This window comes from Bombina bombina, chromosome 5, assembly GCF_027579735.1.
Source record: "Bombina bombina isolate aBomBom1 chromosome 5, aBomBom1.pri, whole genome shotgun sequence".
NCBI classification, from domain to species: Eukaryota; Metazoa; Chordata; class Amphibia; order Anura; family Bombinatoridae; genus Bombina; species Bombina bombina.
This window is the reverse complement of record NC_069503.1, coordinates 862,178,933-862,195,254: the sequence shown is the minus strand read 5'-3', so window position 1 is coordinate 862,195,254 and position 16,322 is coordinate 862,178,933.

The following is a 16,322-nucleotide window of genomic DNA, read 5'->3' as shown; positions in this document are numbered from 1 at the left end:
GGATGTACAGGGATTCTACTTCCTCTGTGTTCCTGTGGACTCCCAGAAGATCTTTCAGCTTAGCAGTTGCAGCATTTTCCAATGGAAGGCGAATCTGGAGAATGGGAAGAAATGGAGTTAGAGGACGTGGATTGGGTTGCACCATCCCCATCTGGAACTGTTACGGTGGGTCTGGGCCATGGGTCTGGGCTGTGTCTGCCTGTTTCTCCCTTGGGGGGGGGTAGCCCAGTGTTGTTCTCTTCTCCTGCATGGGAGAATTTAGAAGGGGATGGTGGCCCCGGTCCGGCTTTTCAGTCGGGCGAGTCAGAATGTAGGCCCCCAGGGGAGGTTGGTCCTGAGGGGCGAGTAGGAGCGCTAGGCGGTTCGGTTTTAGGGCCTAGGGGGTCCCAGGGGAGCTCCGGGTTTGGCTCCGGGGGTCCCGGTTATATACCCGGGGGTCCCGGTGTCGGCCTTAGGCAGGGGCCTGTAGTGGCAGGGCACAGCGAGGCTTTAGGGGGTGCGTGCACCTCTGGGGAGAGTGTCGTTGGCGCGGGTAGTGGAAGCAGTGCGGCCTTACCTGCGGCAGTGGTCCTCTCCGGGGAATCGGTGGCGGCGGCGGTGGCTCTCCTCCAGTCCTTGGCGTCGGTCCTCGCGGGTGCGTCATCGGGTCCGTCGGTACTTCAGGCCCCGGCTTCGGCCTACGGTGCTGTACAGGCCTCCGGTTCGTCGTCCCTCGTGGCATCTAAAATGGCTGCCGCGTCCACTTCCGGCGGCGTTGCGCGTCCCCACATCACTTCCGGTGACGTCATTCCCGCTCGCGGCAGTCGCAATCCGGACAGCGAGCAGAGCGGATCACTCCCCCGGGCTCCGAAGGTAAGAAGGGAGCACCTCGGGGGGGGACACCCGCTCTTGGGGGCAAGAATGATGGGGCCCAGGAGGCCGGGGGGGGCGCATGGTGGGCCAGACAGAGGGGCAGAAATGTGGAGTCATGGGGCAACTGTGAATGTGGTAGCGGGGCAGCAGGGCCCCCCGGAGGGCACTCCGGGGGTGTCGCAGCAGGGTGTGCGCACAAGAGCCGCAGCTAGACCCAGTAATAAGGGGGGGGATGCTGACAGGGCACCATCCTCGCGGCCTATGTTAGGAGGGGGCAAAGCTAAGGCGGCCCGCGCATGCGCCGCGGCCGAAAGTAAAGGAAAGGCCCCCGCGGCCAAGACCGCAAATAAGGGGGCCATCCCGGCACTCAGCTCAAGGGGCGAGGCCGCAGTAGCGGAGCCCCAGGCGCAAGGCCTGCAGGGTATAATGACGCCCAGCAGGACCTCACCAGCACGATCAGAGCAAATAGCCACAAGGGGGTGAGACAGGCTAGGGGATCGAAGTCTCAGGGTCGGAGTAGGACCGTGAGATTTCAAGAGGATTCAGCTAGCGGGTTGGCCACCAGTACGGATGATGATGTGAGTGCGGCATGCGGTGTGAGTGATAGTAACCGGGAGGGTTATCTAGAATTTGAGGAAAGGGGGGATAGGGAAGAAATGGCTGGCCCTTCCCGAGGTACTCCCCTCTTGGCTTCTATTTTGCAGGTACCCAGGACATCCTCATCCAGCAGGGACATGGCGACTCAGAGTTCAGGAGCTCTCGTGCCTAGAGGAGTCAACAGTGCTTCTGGACAAGGCCAAGCCACATCGGGCGCTTCCTCTGGTGAGATGCAACTTGGTTTACCTAGGGGGCGGTTTAATTCTTCGAGCTCTAGCGGGTCAAGTTCGGGATCTGAGATAGATGGGTCCCTGGGTTTGCACACGAAAGGGCATAGGAGGATGTATAGAATGTTGAGAAAGATGAGTAGGGGCAATCATGGGGATGGCAATGCCAGTAGTGGTGCGCAGTCATCTCAACTCTTAGGGGTTGCTGGGGGGTCACCACAGGCGGTGAACAGAAAGGCAGCAGTACACGGGGATACTTATTCGTGCCAGGTACACAGTTTGCATGCACACCTTAAATCTAAAACTGTGAAATGTATCCAGGACGGTAAGTATGTAAATATGTTTGAGCTGTCTGCAGAGGCTTTTAAGTTTAAGGAGATGGCGGAGGATGGTACGGGCCCTAAGAAATTTAGGCGGCCTGATACCCTTGAGGAGTGGCATCAGTGTTTCCGGGTCTACGCCACTTGCTACTTGGAGAGGTTTCCCGATCAGGGGACTGCCCTTTTTAAGTACGTTGACACCATCGACGCAATACACAGAAAGTTTGCCGATGGTGCTTGGAGAGACTATGATATGTTATATCGGAAAAAGAAAGTGGGCAACCCACTGCTTGATTTTGGTACGATGGATTTGCACCTCTGGGCGCATCTTGATGCGGAAAGGAGGGCGCAAGGGGGCGCCATAGCGGCATCGCCCAGGGGTAGGCAGACTTTGCGCTTTCGACGGCGACAAGGGGGTGTATGCTGGCGATATCAGGACAAGGCGTGCGAGCGGGGCACATTGTGCACGTTCAAGCATGTCTGCAAGTTCTGCAGCGGGCAACACCCCGGTGCTGATTGCTCCAAAAAGCGAGATACCCAAACTGATCGGTTTGGGGGCAAAGGAGGCGCTGGCACTAAGGGCGGATTCACCACTTAGGGTCCAGGTCATTTGTAAGTGCCTGCGTAGGTACCCAGATAGGGCGGCTGCTCAGCTTTTGGATAGCGGGTTGCGTGAGGGCTTTGTGATCCCGGTAGTTGGCCGGGTGTTGGGAGCCTGTGACAGGAAAAACCTGAAATCGGCTTCCCAATACCCTGAGGCAGTCAGGGAGAAGCTGGGCAAAGAAGTGGCCTTGGGTAGGGTTGCAGGCCCTTTTAGGGAACTGCCACTACCGGATTTAGTTGTCTCCCCGCTAGGGGTGGTCCCCAAGAAGGAGACAGGTAAGTTCAGGCTCATACAACACCTCTCTTATCCGAAAGGGCGGTCGGTAAACGACGCTATTCCGGAGGAATTGAGCTCGGTACGTTACAAGTCGTTTGACGACGCGCTGGCTCTGGTTAGAGAACGGGGCCCGGGAGCATTAATGGCGAAATTAGACATAGAATCCGCGTTTAGGCTTCTCCCGATTCACCCATCATCCTTCGGGCTGATGGGGTGTTGGTTTGAAGGGGGTTATTATGTCGACCGTTGTCTGCCCATGGGCTGTTCGATATCCTGCGCGTACTTTGAAGCATTCAGTACTTTCCTGCACTGGGCGGTGGTCTCGGTGGCTGGTAGTGATAGAGTTGCGCACTACTTGGATGACTTTCTCCTGGTAGGGGCGGCCAACTCGCAAGAATGTGCCTCGTTAATGAAAGTCATGAGGTTCATGATGGCTAGGTTTGGGGTTCCTCTGGCAGAGGATAAGACGGAGGGGCCGTGCACGTGCTTGACGTTCCTAGGCATCGAGATTGATTCGGTGGCAGGTGAATGTAGGTTGCCTAAGGAGAAGGTCGCCAAGATGTTGGCGGCTGTACGGGCCATGGTTGCAACACAGACATGTTCACTGCGGGAGCTGCAATCGCTCCTTGGTCTCCTTAACTTTGCGGGGAGAGTGATCCCGTAGGGGAAGGTGTTTAGCAAGCGGCTAGAGCGGTGTTTGGGCGGAGGTAGGGCTCCGGCATCGCGCATTCGCATCACGAGGGACCTCGTGGCGGATTTGCAGGTCTGGGAGAGGTTTCTCCAGGACTTTAACGGCATCTGCATGTGGCGAGGGGATCCGATATCTAACCAATCGCTACATCTGTTCACGGACGCTGCAGGAGCATCCGGGTATGGGGCTTACTTTGAAGGGGCTTGGAGTGCGGAGCCCTGGCCAACCGATTGGGCGACCAGAGGGCTTACACGCAATCTTTGCTTTCTGGAATTTTTCCTATACTGGTTGCGGTGGAATTGTGGGGTCACCTGTTTAGTAACAGGGCTGTGATTTTCTGGACGGATAATCTCAGCATGGTGTTTGCGGTTAACAGGCTTTCTGCTTCATCGCCTGTGGTCTTGCACTATTTGCGACACCTGGTGTTGAGATGTTTACAACTGAACATTGATTTTAGGGCCCGGCATGTGCTAGGGGTGCAGAATATAGTTGCAGATGCACTGTCGCGCTTCCAGTGGGGGGCATTTAGGGCTGCAGCGCCTGCCGCGGCTCCTAATGGTCTTTCTTGCCCTCTCTTTTTGTGGCAGATGGCGAGGGACTACAGCAACTGATCCCGTTGTTGCGGGCTTCGTTGGAACCCAGCACATGGTCGGTATACGTAAGGTACTGGAGTGAATGGGTAGGTTTTTGCGACCTTCATGAGTTCCCCTCCTGTGAGGGTGAACAAGGGTTTCTGTTGCGCTGGCTGGTGGAGCTGAGAGGTAAGCGAGCAACGAAGGGGGCAGAGGTAGCAAGGCTATCGGCTGTGGCGTTTTTTGCAGGCTATACGCCTTTAAAGACGAGTCGCGATCCTTTCTCGTTAAACAGCTGTTGAGGGGCTGGGGCCATCTGGAAGTTCCACGACGGGACACAAGGGAGCCCATTACGGCAGAACGGCTGGTAAAATTACTGGACGTGCTACCAGGAGTATGTTCCTCACCTTTCGAGGCTCGCCTCTTCAGGGCGGCCTTTGGCTTGGCGTTTCATGGCGCATTAAGGGTGGGTGAGTTGGTACCGCGAGCCAGGACGGCGGCCACAGGGGGGGTCATGCACAGCCATGTTCGGCTGGTGGATGACTCCGTGCTATTGTTCATTCCCAGGTCCAAAATGGACCAGGAGGGCCGGGGAGCTTGGCTTTCCCTGCCGGGACAGCAGGGTCTTGCCTTTTTGCCCCGTGTGGCTATTGTCATCTTACCTGCTAATGGAGACCCGCTGACCAGATACCAGTTTGGAAAGGTCTTGGATAGGGCAGCGCAAAAGGCTGGTCTAGACGGGTCTCGGATCGTCCCACACTCCTTTAGGGTGGGGGCAGCGACGACAGCAGCAGAGCTGGGTTGGTCCTCGGATCGGATCCGCTCATTGGGGCGGTGGAAGTCGCAGCGGTATAAGTCTTACGTTAGGCCACTGTATGTTTGAGACCGGTGATCAAAGGTCATGCATGCAAGAGTTGGGGGGCTTGCGGGGGTGATACCAAAAGGTTATGGGCCAAGGTTGTATGGATCTGGTCTACTGCAAGCGGGCTAACTCTTGTTTTCTTTGTTTTCAGAAATACGTCCAGGTCCTGTACGGGTGTGGATCGTCGACCATTAATACGTGCACTGGGCCGCAATTAGAGCTGCAGCCATGCCAGGAGGACAGCAGCTAGGATTTCATTCGTCCAGGGCTGTGTTACGTTGGCTAGGGCGCAGAGGCTTGGTTTGGTCAGATCTGCTTGCATTGCTCCAGACCGCAGCGAAAAGGTGGGAGAAACCTCACATTCTGATAATTCATGCTGGCGGCAATGATGTGGGGGCCATTCCCACATTGGATCTAATCTGGGCAATGCAGTCAGACCTGAGGCAGTTCAAACTCTGGTTTCCAGGTGTGAGAATTGGGTGGTCGAATGTGATCCCTAGATTAAGATGGAGGCACATGGTGTGTCATAAGGCAGCTTTCCAGGTCAGGAAAAAGATCAATAGGGACCTGAGGAAGCAGGTAGTTGAACTTGAGGGTTTTGTGGTAGAGCACGGGAACATCTCGGCAGCCCATAAGGGTTTGTATAGGCAGGATGGGGTTCATTTAGAACCGTCAGGAGTAGATTTGTTCTTGCAGAACATCAGGCAGGAGTTACTCCTAAGAGTATAGGGTGGCGGCAAGAGTCAGGACCATTGTATATGCAGGTCAGTCTCTTGTGGCGGGTGGTCAGGATCACGGCTGCAGACTGGAAGGAGGTTTGAGTAATGGCCATTGCGGTCAGGGTGACGTCACAGGCTTGGTATGCTTGGGCGTGCTCGGGCTGATTATTGTTGGGCCGGAAAAACCCCTAATTATGAAAGCTGCGTGAGTATCTCCGCCTTGTGGTCGGCAGCGGTGTCCCTTGGCCATTTTCTAGAAGGGGTTATTCATAGTTAGATGTAGGCCCCGATTGCCGCCACCCGTGGATAAGTTACCTGCCAGTTCCACGGCTGGTACCAATAAATGCGACCCACAGGTCTTTCACCCACAGAACTGTGTTGTGTTGTTATTTATTAGTTATTAAGTTATATTAAGTGTTAAGTTAAGTTAAGTTAAGTTACAAGCAGACACTCAGGAGATGTAGGGCATTTAATCCCTTAAGAAAGTGCAGGGCAAATAGCCCGGAGCATAGCTAAGGGTTAAGGCCTGGAGGAGTGAGTGCTGCTGTGTGTGTGTATTAGTTACAATGTTGCATTGTGTTGGGAGGGGTTTACTAACCTTATAAGAAGGATGTACAGGGATTCTACTTCCTCTTTGTTCCTGTGGACTCCCAGAAGATCTTTCCCCACCCTCCCAGCCCTGTTATGCACTGTTGTTGAATTTGTTATGCACTGTTGTTTTGTTTTTTCATCCACCTGGATGGATTCGTTATGCATTACGGATTGGCACTTGTAATGCATTATTGATTCGATGATAGGCATTACTGATTGGCACTGGTAATGCTCTATTGATTCAGTTAAAGAAATAACAGGCGGCAATCAGTTTGTCATTAGGTCTCTATTCGAGACTAGGTGTCTGAGGCCGGAAGAGGGTTACTCTAACTACTTCCCTAAGACCAAGGACGGTAATTTTGAACTCCCCAGTTATTGACATGCCGTTCGTCAAGTCAAGGCTGGACCTACAGGTTTGGAGTTAATAATGCTTGCACCCTACTCTGATGGGTGGTCAGGATTACGGCTGCAGACTGGAAGGAGGTTTGAGTAATGGCCATTGCGGTCAGGGTGACGTCACAGGCTTGGTATGCTTGGGCGTGCTCGGGCTGATTATTGTTGGGCCGGAAAAACCCCTAATTATGAAAGCTGCGTGAGTATCTCCGCCTTGTGGTCTGCAGTGGTGTCCCTTGGCCATTTTCTAGAAGGGGTTATTCATAGTTAGATGTAGGCCCCGATTGCTGCCACCCGTGGATAAGTTACCTGCCAGTTCCACGGCTGGTACCAATAAATGCGACCCACGGGTCTTTCACCCACAGAACTGTGTTGTGTTGTTATTTATTAGTTATTAAGTTATATTAAGTGTTAAGTTAAGTTAAGTTACAAGCAGACACTCAGGAGATGTAGGGCATTTAATCCCTTAAGTAATAGACAAAGACATTCACACACAGGCAGTAATAGACAGAGACATGCACACACAGGCAGGGATAGATAGGCATACACACACTCAGGCAGTAATAGCAAACACACACACAGACAGGGATAGATAGACACACACACACTCCGTAAAAAACAGAGACATGCACACACAGGCAGTAACAGACCGAGACATGCACACAGGCAGTAACAGACCAAGACATGCACACACAGACAGTAATAGACAAAGACAACAGAGCTAAACTGAAAGCTTCTAAGTAAGTTTTTAAATAGTGTTATACTGGATTTTTATATCAGTATCTGTGCATCCTCTTCTTTATAGTAGTGTCTATTACATGCAGTTATATGAAAATGAGTGTATACTGTCCCTTTAACATTTATTAAACAATAATAAATAAATAAAAAAGGCATAATGTCCAAAAGATTTTTTTTTATTCAACAGTCCTTGAAGGGACATTATACACTAAATTTTCTTTGAATAAATGTTTTGTAGATTATCTATTTACATAGCGCATAAAGATTTTTTTGTTTTTTAAATGTATAGTTTTACTTATTTTAAATAAGTGGAGAAACCTAAAACAGGAGACAAGAAGGCGCCAAAATAGGGTGATATCGTCGGTACAGCTCAGTGTACTAAGATGAAGAGAGTAATACTCACAAGCGGAGCGGCACTATGGCATGCCTGAAATCGCAAGCCGGGACCTCACAGTCGCCCGGTAGACCACACAAAGCAGCAGCAGTTCCCAGCGGAGCACGTGATTAGTGCAACCAATCAGGATCCGATCTGCGTCCACACCTTCCTCTCTGTACTCCAATCGTCAAGAAGATTGCGAGAGGGTGTGTGATGGCGGTGAACGATCACTCAAAAATTGGATAAGCAGTTTGTGAAAAGAGTGGAGACCAGCTCCAACAGGATACAGATAAAACAAATTTATTAAAATGTTTAAAACCAGCAACGCGTTTCTCGGCTACACAGAGCCGTTTCATCAGGCTGTAATACATGCTCAAACAGACCTGCTGTCAGGATAGGTAAAGTCCAGAGTTAGACCCAAATGCTAGAATGAGGTTAATATCACCCTAGCACAGTGAGTATATACCAGGACCTGACCCTGCAACAGCTGTAGTATAATATACTCACAGTAATAGACTGGAAGATGGCACAGCAGGGTCAGGAGAAGAAACTTTGTGTAGATAGGATTAATCAATAGAGTAATCAGGCAAGCGATGTTCAGCAACATGTAATCAGGCAGGTAAGGTTAACCAATAGAATAGTCAGGCAAGCAATATCCAGTAACGTGTAATCAGGCAGATAGGGGTTAACCAGTAGAGTAATCAAGCAAGCAATGTCCAGCAACGTGTAATCAGGCAGATAGGGATTAACCAATAGAGTAGTCAGGTAAGCAATGTCCAGCAACGTGTAATCAGGCAGGTATGGGTTAACCAATAGAGTAGTCAGGTAAGCAGTGTCCAGCAACGTGTAATCAGGCAGGTATGGGTTAACCAATAGGGTAGTCAGGTAAGCAATGTCCAGCAAGGTGTAATCAGGCAGGTATGGGTTAACCAATAGAGTAGCCAGGTAAGCAATGTCCAGCAATGTGTAATCAGGCAGGAAGGGGTTAACCAACAGAGTAGTCAGGTAAGCAGTGTCCAGCAACGTATAATCAGGCAGGAAGGGGTTAACCAATAGAGTAGTCAGGTAAGCAGTGTCCAGCAACGTATAATCAGGCAGGAAGAGGTTAATCAATAGAGTAGTCAGGTAAGCAGTGTCCAGCAACGATATGATCAGGCAGGTAGGGGTTCAGGGTTCAGCATAAGAAGGCACAGGTTCAGAATAACACAGGTATAACTTGTACTCACTTAGCCAACGAGTGAAAACAAACAGGCACGGATGAGAGGAGATGCCGGAATAAGAAGGCCTCCTGACGTCATCAGAAGTGCCGACAGGAACAGGGTTGCTAAGCAACCAAGAAAGCGCTACCGTGCTGAGACAGAGGCAGAAGAAAGCGATCAGCAGTTGAGCGATTGCGACAGTGCCCCCACCTCAAGGACCCCTCCGGGGAACACGAACAGGCTTTGAAGGATTCTGGGCGTGGAACTGTTTGATCAAGGCAGAGGCACGGACATGAGAAGCAGGTTCCCAAGAACGTTCAGTGATGGGATATCCCTTCCAATGGACCAAATAGTACAGACGGTTACCCCTTAATCTGGAATCAAGAATTTGACTGATCTCAAATTCTGAAGTACCATCCACAAGGAACGGAGAGGGAACTCTACATTTGGTGGAAAACTGGTTAGAGACTGCTGGTTTAAGAAGAGATACGTGAAAGACAGGGTGAATCTTCAAGTTGTCTGGTAAAGCCACCCTGTAGGCAGTAGAACATACCTTGGAAACAATCCTGAATGGTCCGATGAATTTGGGGCCCAATTTAGCACAGGGTTGTTTGAGTCGGATGAATCTGGTGGAAATCCAAACCTTGTCTCCAGTCCGAAAAGAGGGCGCCTTCCAGCGTCTGCGATCAGCAAATCGTTTATACTTTCGAGTAGAGAGAAGAAGAATTTCCCAAATCTTCTTCCAGTGTTTACAAAGACTTCTCACTGTACGATCTGCTCCAGGAACTCCAGAACCTCCCGAAGACATAGGAAAAGTTCTAGGTTCGAATCCATAGGCTGCCTTGAAAGGAGAAGTCTGTAAAGAAGAGTTGAAGCGGGAATTGTAAGCTAGTTCTGCTAAAGGAAGAAGTTGAGACCAATTGGAGTGCTGATGATTAACATAGTGCCTGAGATAGGACTCAAGAGATTGATTTACCCGCTCAGTTTGACCGTTGGACTGAGGATGATGAGCAGTAGAAAGAGATATGGTAACTCCAAACTGTTTGCACAGGGATTTCCAAAATCTTGAGACAAATTGAACTCCTCGATCAGAAAGGATGTCCAAAGGAAAACCATGTAATCTGGTGATATGGAGAATAAACAATTCAGCGAGTTTCTGGGCCGATGGTAATCCAGTTAATGGAACAAAATGAGCTGCTTTGGAAACCCTATCTACCACCACCCATATGATCTTGTTTCCAGCAGAATTAGGAAGATCTGTAATAAAGTCCATGGAAACATGAGACCAGGGATAATACGGAACAGGCAGAGGTTGTAAGAGACCAAGAGGTAAAGATGAAGACTGTTTATTTGAGGTACAGGAATGACAAGCTGCAACATAATCCTTGACATCTTTGCCCATGGAAGGCCACCAGACATGTTGTTTGAGTCTCCACAAATTATTACGCACTCCAGGATGTCCAGACAGAACATTATCATGAGCCCAACGAAGAAGTTTTAGGCGGAATTCAGTAGGTACAAACAAGATCCCAGGAGGTATGTTATAAGATGAAGGAACAGAAGCTTGAGCAGACTGTAATGCTTGTAAAGGAAACGTAGATAACTGAGCCAGAACTTTAGCAGGGCGGAGAATGGGTTCAGAATCCAGAAATGTAGAATCAGAAGCCAGAAATTGTCTAGACAAAGCGTCTGCTTTCGTATTCTTAGAGCCAGGAATATAAGAGAGGACAAAATTAAATCTGGAGAAGAACAGAGCCCATCGGGCTTGACGTGAGTTGAGGCGTTTGGCAGTATGAAGATACAGAAGATTTTTATGGTCTGTGAGTATAAGAAATGGTTGAACAGTGCCTTCCAGCAGATGTCTCCATTCTTCCAAAGCCATTTTAATAGCTAACAGTTCTTTGTTACCAACGTCATAATTCAGTTCGGAAGTATTGAACTTCTTGGAGAAAAATCCCACAGGAAGGATCTTGCTAGAAACAGGATTCCGCTGAGAAAGTACTGCCCCAGCAGCAATCAGAGAAGCATCCACTTCAAGAATGAATTGGAGAGTCGGAACAGGATGGCAAAGAATGGGAGCCGAAGTAAATGCCGACTTTAGAGATTCAAATGCCTGTAAGGCTTGATCAGACCAATGCTTGCAATCCTGACCCTTTTTAGTAAGAGCAGTAAGGGGTGTCGAGATGTTAGCAAAGTCCTTTATGAACTTACGATAGTAATTGGCAAACCCCAGGAACCTCTGAAGAGATTTTAAGGAAGTAGGTCTAGGCCAATCTAGAATAGCCGACAGTTTGTCAGAATCCATTTTGAATCCAGACGGTGAAATAATGTAACCCAGGAAAGGAATAGATTCTTGATGAAAAAACACTTTTCAAGCTTGGCAAAGAGAAAATTTTCACGTAATCTCTGGAGTACTAATGTAACATGATGAATGTGATCCTGTACAGTCCGGGAATAAATCAGAATATCATCAAGATAGATAATAACAAATTGATTAAGATAGTCTCTAAATATTTCATTAACAAAATGTTGAAAAACTGCAGGGGCATTGCATAACCCAAAAGGCATAACTAAATATTCGTAGTGTCCAAACCTAGTGTTGAAGGCAGTTTTCCACTCGTCCCCTTTACGAATTCTGACCAAATTATATGCCCCACGAAGATCCAATTTGGTAAAGATGGAAGCACCCTGGAGACGATCAAATAATTCGGGAATGAGAGAGAATGGATAACAATTCTTGATTGTAATTTGATTAAGAGCTCGATAATCAATGCAAGGACGAAGACCTCCATCTTTCTTTTCCACAAAGAAAAAACCTGCCCCTACTGGAGAAGAAGAAGGACGGATAAAACCTCGGGCCAAATTATCCTTGATATATTCCTCAAGTGAAACATTTTCTTGACAAGAAAGTGGGTAAGTTTTACCCTTAGGTAGAGGTGCTCCTGGTAATAAGTCAATGGGACAATCAAAGGTCCGGTGAGGAGGTAATACTTCAGCATCTTTTTTTAGAAAAGACATCACAAAAAGAATGATATTGTTCAGGCAAAGAATCAGGAATGTCTAAAACTGCCACAACAGTACTAGAAGTTTTGGGAGCATTCTGTAGACACTGTGTGAAACAAGAAGATCCCCAAGCAACAAGCTCTCCTTTAGACCAGAAAAAAACTGGATCATGTAGTTGAAGCCAAGGAAGTCCCAGAATCAGAGGAAACTGTGGGGACGAGATGATGTCAAAGCAAATGGTTTCGGAATGAAGTACTCCTACAGACATGAGAAGTGGAATGGTAGAATGTCGAATGAAACCAGAAACTAAAGGTTGACCACTGACAGTAGTGACCATAATTATTTGGCTCTTGGAAAGCAAAGGAATACGAAAAGCATTGACAAACTCCGAATCCATAAACATTCCTGCAGCTCCAGAGTCGATGAGTGCTTGAGCCTGAAATTTGGTGTTGCCAAAGCGGACAGTAACTGGAACAAACAGCTTGAGATTGAGGGAAGAAAAAGAACTTTTACTGGACGAGTTGGACAATCTTTTAACATATGCCCCTTAATACCGCAGTAAAGACATAGTCCCAGATTACGCCTTCTGAGACGTTCAGCTTCGGATAATTTAATAGCACCAACCTCCATGGGTTCACTTGACTCAGAGATAGAAGTATTTGGAGTAGGAAGTTTTGGAGAATGTGGCATAGGACGAAAGGAAGATCTGATAAAGGATCTTCTGTTACGGTCACATTCATGGAGACGCTCAGAGTAACGAGCATCAAGCTTGATACATAAGTTGATAAGATCTTCTAGAGAATCGGGAAGATCCCTATAAACCAATTCATCTTTCAAACGATCACAAAGACCTTTACGAAATGCTGCACGCAGGGCCCCATGATTCCACATAGTTTCAGCAGCTAAAGTCCGGAATTCTATAGCGTATTGTGCTACAGAAAGAGATCCCTGTCTTAAATCTAAAAGTCCTGCTTCAGCCGCCGCTGATCTACCAGGTTTATCAAACACAGAAGAAAATATAGATACAAAAGTGTCAATATCCTGGAGCAAAGGATCATCCTTTTCCAACAGTGGAGAAACCCAAGCCAGGGCTTTACCCTTCATAAGAGAAATTAAAAAGGTGATCTTGGAGGAAGAAGAAACAAACATCTGAGGATTATTTCTGAAGTGAATGCGGCACTGATTAAGAAATCCTCGACAGTCTTCAGGATTGCCGTCATATTTATCCGGTAGTGGAATTCTAGGAATAAATTGTTCTGCAGGTTGTGGCGGATTAAACGCAGGGTTAGAGCTGGCCGCAGGAACAACAGGTGTTGCAGAGACTTGAGAAGGTGGAGACAGATTATGCAAGAGAGCAGTTATTTGATCCAATTTAGAATCCAGGGATTGCAGGTGTGCAGAGTGGGTTCCAAGAAGCTGTCCCTGTAGAGCCACAGCTCTGGATAACTCACCAGGGTCCATTATATGGCCTGTTTGTAATGTCAGGATAGGTAAAGTCCAGAGTTAGACCCAAATGCTAGAATGAGGTTAATAACACCCTAGCACAGTGAGTATATACCAGGAATCTGACCCTGCGACAGCTGTAGTATAATATACTCACAGTAATAGACTGGAAGATGGCACAGCAGGGTCAGGAGAAGAAACTTCGTGTAGATAGGATTAATTAATAGAGTAATCAGGCAAGCGATGTTCAGCAACGTGTAATCAGGCAGGTAAGGGTAACCAATAGAATAGTCAGGTAAGCAATATCCAGTAACGTGTAATCAGGCAGATAGGGGTTAACCAGTAGAGTAATCAAGCAAGCAATGTCCAGCAACATGTAATCAGGCAGATAGGGATTAACCAATAGAGTAGTCAGGTAAGCAATGTCCAGCAACGTGTAATCAGGCAGGTATGGGTTAACCAATAGAGTAGTCAGGTAAGCAGTGTCCAGCAACGTGTAATCAGGCAGGTATTGGTTAACCAATAGAGTAGTCAGGTAAGCAATGTCCAGCAAGGTGTAATCAGGCAGGTATGGGTTAACCAATAGAGTAGCCAGGTAAGCAATGTCCAGCAACGTGTAATCAGGCAGGAAGGGGTTAACCAATAGAGTAGTCAGGTAAGCAGTGTCCAGCAACGTATAATCAGGCAGGAAGGGGTTAACCAATAGAGTAGTCAGGTAAGCAGTGTCCAGCAACGATATGATCAGGCAGGTAGGGGTTCAGGGTTCAGAATAAGAAGGCACAGGTTCAGAATAACACAGGTATAACTTGTACTCACTTAGCCAACGAGTGAAAACAAACAGGCACCGATGAGAGGAGACGCCGGAATAAGAAGGCCTCCTGACGTCATCAGAAGTGCCGACAGGAACAGGGTTGCTAAGCAACCAAGAAAGCGCTTCCGCGCTGAGACAGAGGCAGAAGAAAGCGATCAGCAGCTGAGCGATTGCGACACCTGCTGCCTATGTACCTCTTCTAACCAATCAGATCACATTTTTCATTTACACACCCTTCATAGGGCGGCTACCCATAACTACCTTAACCTATAGTGAACAAGACAGAGTTTTAAAAATATATCAGATGTCTCCATATAATTAATACATCTAAGGTGTAAATATAAACTTAGAGTTTCTCAGGTTAATTAAAACCTTATAGAGTGTATTGATAAATAATACCAATAAATATGTAAATAATAATGGTGTGAAAAAATAAATAAAATTAGGCTATACTATCCTCGGGTACCTCAATAATGGACATGCTAAGTACAAAGATGTATACAAATGTTCCTACCAAATATCATATTAAGTCAACAATATTATTGTCATTCTATAGATATAAATACATATATATATATATATATACACTATGCAACACGCAAAAAACATCATGAATGAAATAAACTTACAATCAGTCTATAATTATTTTGGTAAATAGTTGACATTCAAAATATCATACCTATATTGTTAAAAGACTAATGTCAGATACCAATAAGCCCTGGCCCAATAGGATGTGGTAAGTCTTTCTATGAGATATCTATAAATTAATTCCAGACTTATGATTATTTAGCCATTCACAGATTTAAATTTTGAGATGGATTGCAAGGTCTCACCTATTTTTTCTATTGACTATATTCAAGGTACCCTACAACCCATCATAATACAACTACTTCAAATTGATGAATAGCATTCAAAAAATAAAAGTCAATGCTGACATGATAGCACCTATAGCTGTTATTGAAAGGCTGCAAGATCAATATTCATATTGAGACCTAATAGATGTAATGTTTGAAGTTTATAAATCCAGAAGGTCTCCCTCTGTCTGAGTCTGAAAAAAAGATTATAAAAGTCAGATTTGGGGATATGCTCTATTGGTGTAATTTTTAGATACTGAGACCTGCCATTATCTTTTACATTGCAGTGTCTAGACACACTATGGCCTAGATTTGGAGTTTGGCGGTAGCCGTGAAAACCAGCGTTAGAGGCTCCTAACGCTGGTTTTAGGCTACCTCCGGTATTTGGAGTCACTCAAAAAAGGGTCTAACACTCACTTGTCAGCCGCTACTTTTCCATACCGCAGATCCCCTTACGTCATTTGCGTATCCTATCTTTTCAATGGGATCTTCCTAACTCCGGTATTTAGAGTCGTGTCTGAAGTGAGCGTTAGAAATCTAACGACAAAACTCCAGCCGCAGAAAAAAGTCAGTAGTTAAGAGCTTTCTGGGCTAACGCCGGTTCATAAAGCTCTTAACTACTGTGCTCTAAAGTACACTAACACCCATAAACTACCTATGTACCCCTAAACCGAGGTCCCCCCACATCGCCGCCACTCGATTAAATTTTTTTAACCCCTAATCTGCCGACCGCCACCTATGTTATCCTTATGTACCCCTAATCTGCTGCCCCTAACACCGCCGACCCCTGTATTATATTTATTAACCCCTAACCTGCCCCCCACATTGTCGCCGCCAGCTACCTACAATAATTAACCCCTAATCTGCCGACCGCAAGGCGCCGCCACCTACATTATAGCTATGTACCCCTAATCTGCTGCCCCTAACACCGCCGACCCCTATATTATATTTATTAACCCCTAATCTGCCGCCCTCAACGTCGCCTCCACCTGCCTACACTTATTAACCCCTAATCTGCCGACCGGACCGCACCGCTATTATAATAAAGTTATGAACCCCTAATCCGCCTCACTACCCCTATAATAAATAGTATTAACCCCTAATCTGCCCTCCCTAACGTCGGCGACACCTAACTTCAATTATTAACCCCTAATCTGCCGACCGGAGCTCACCGCTATTCTAATAAATGTATTA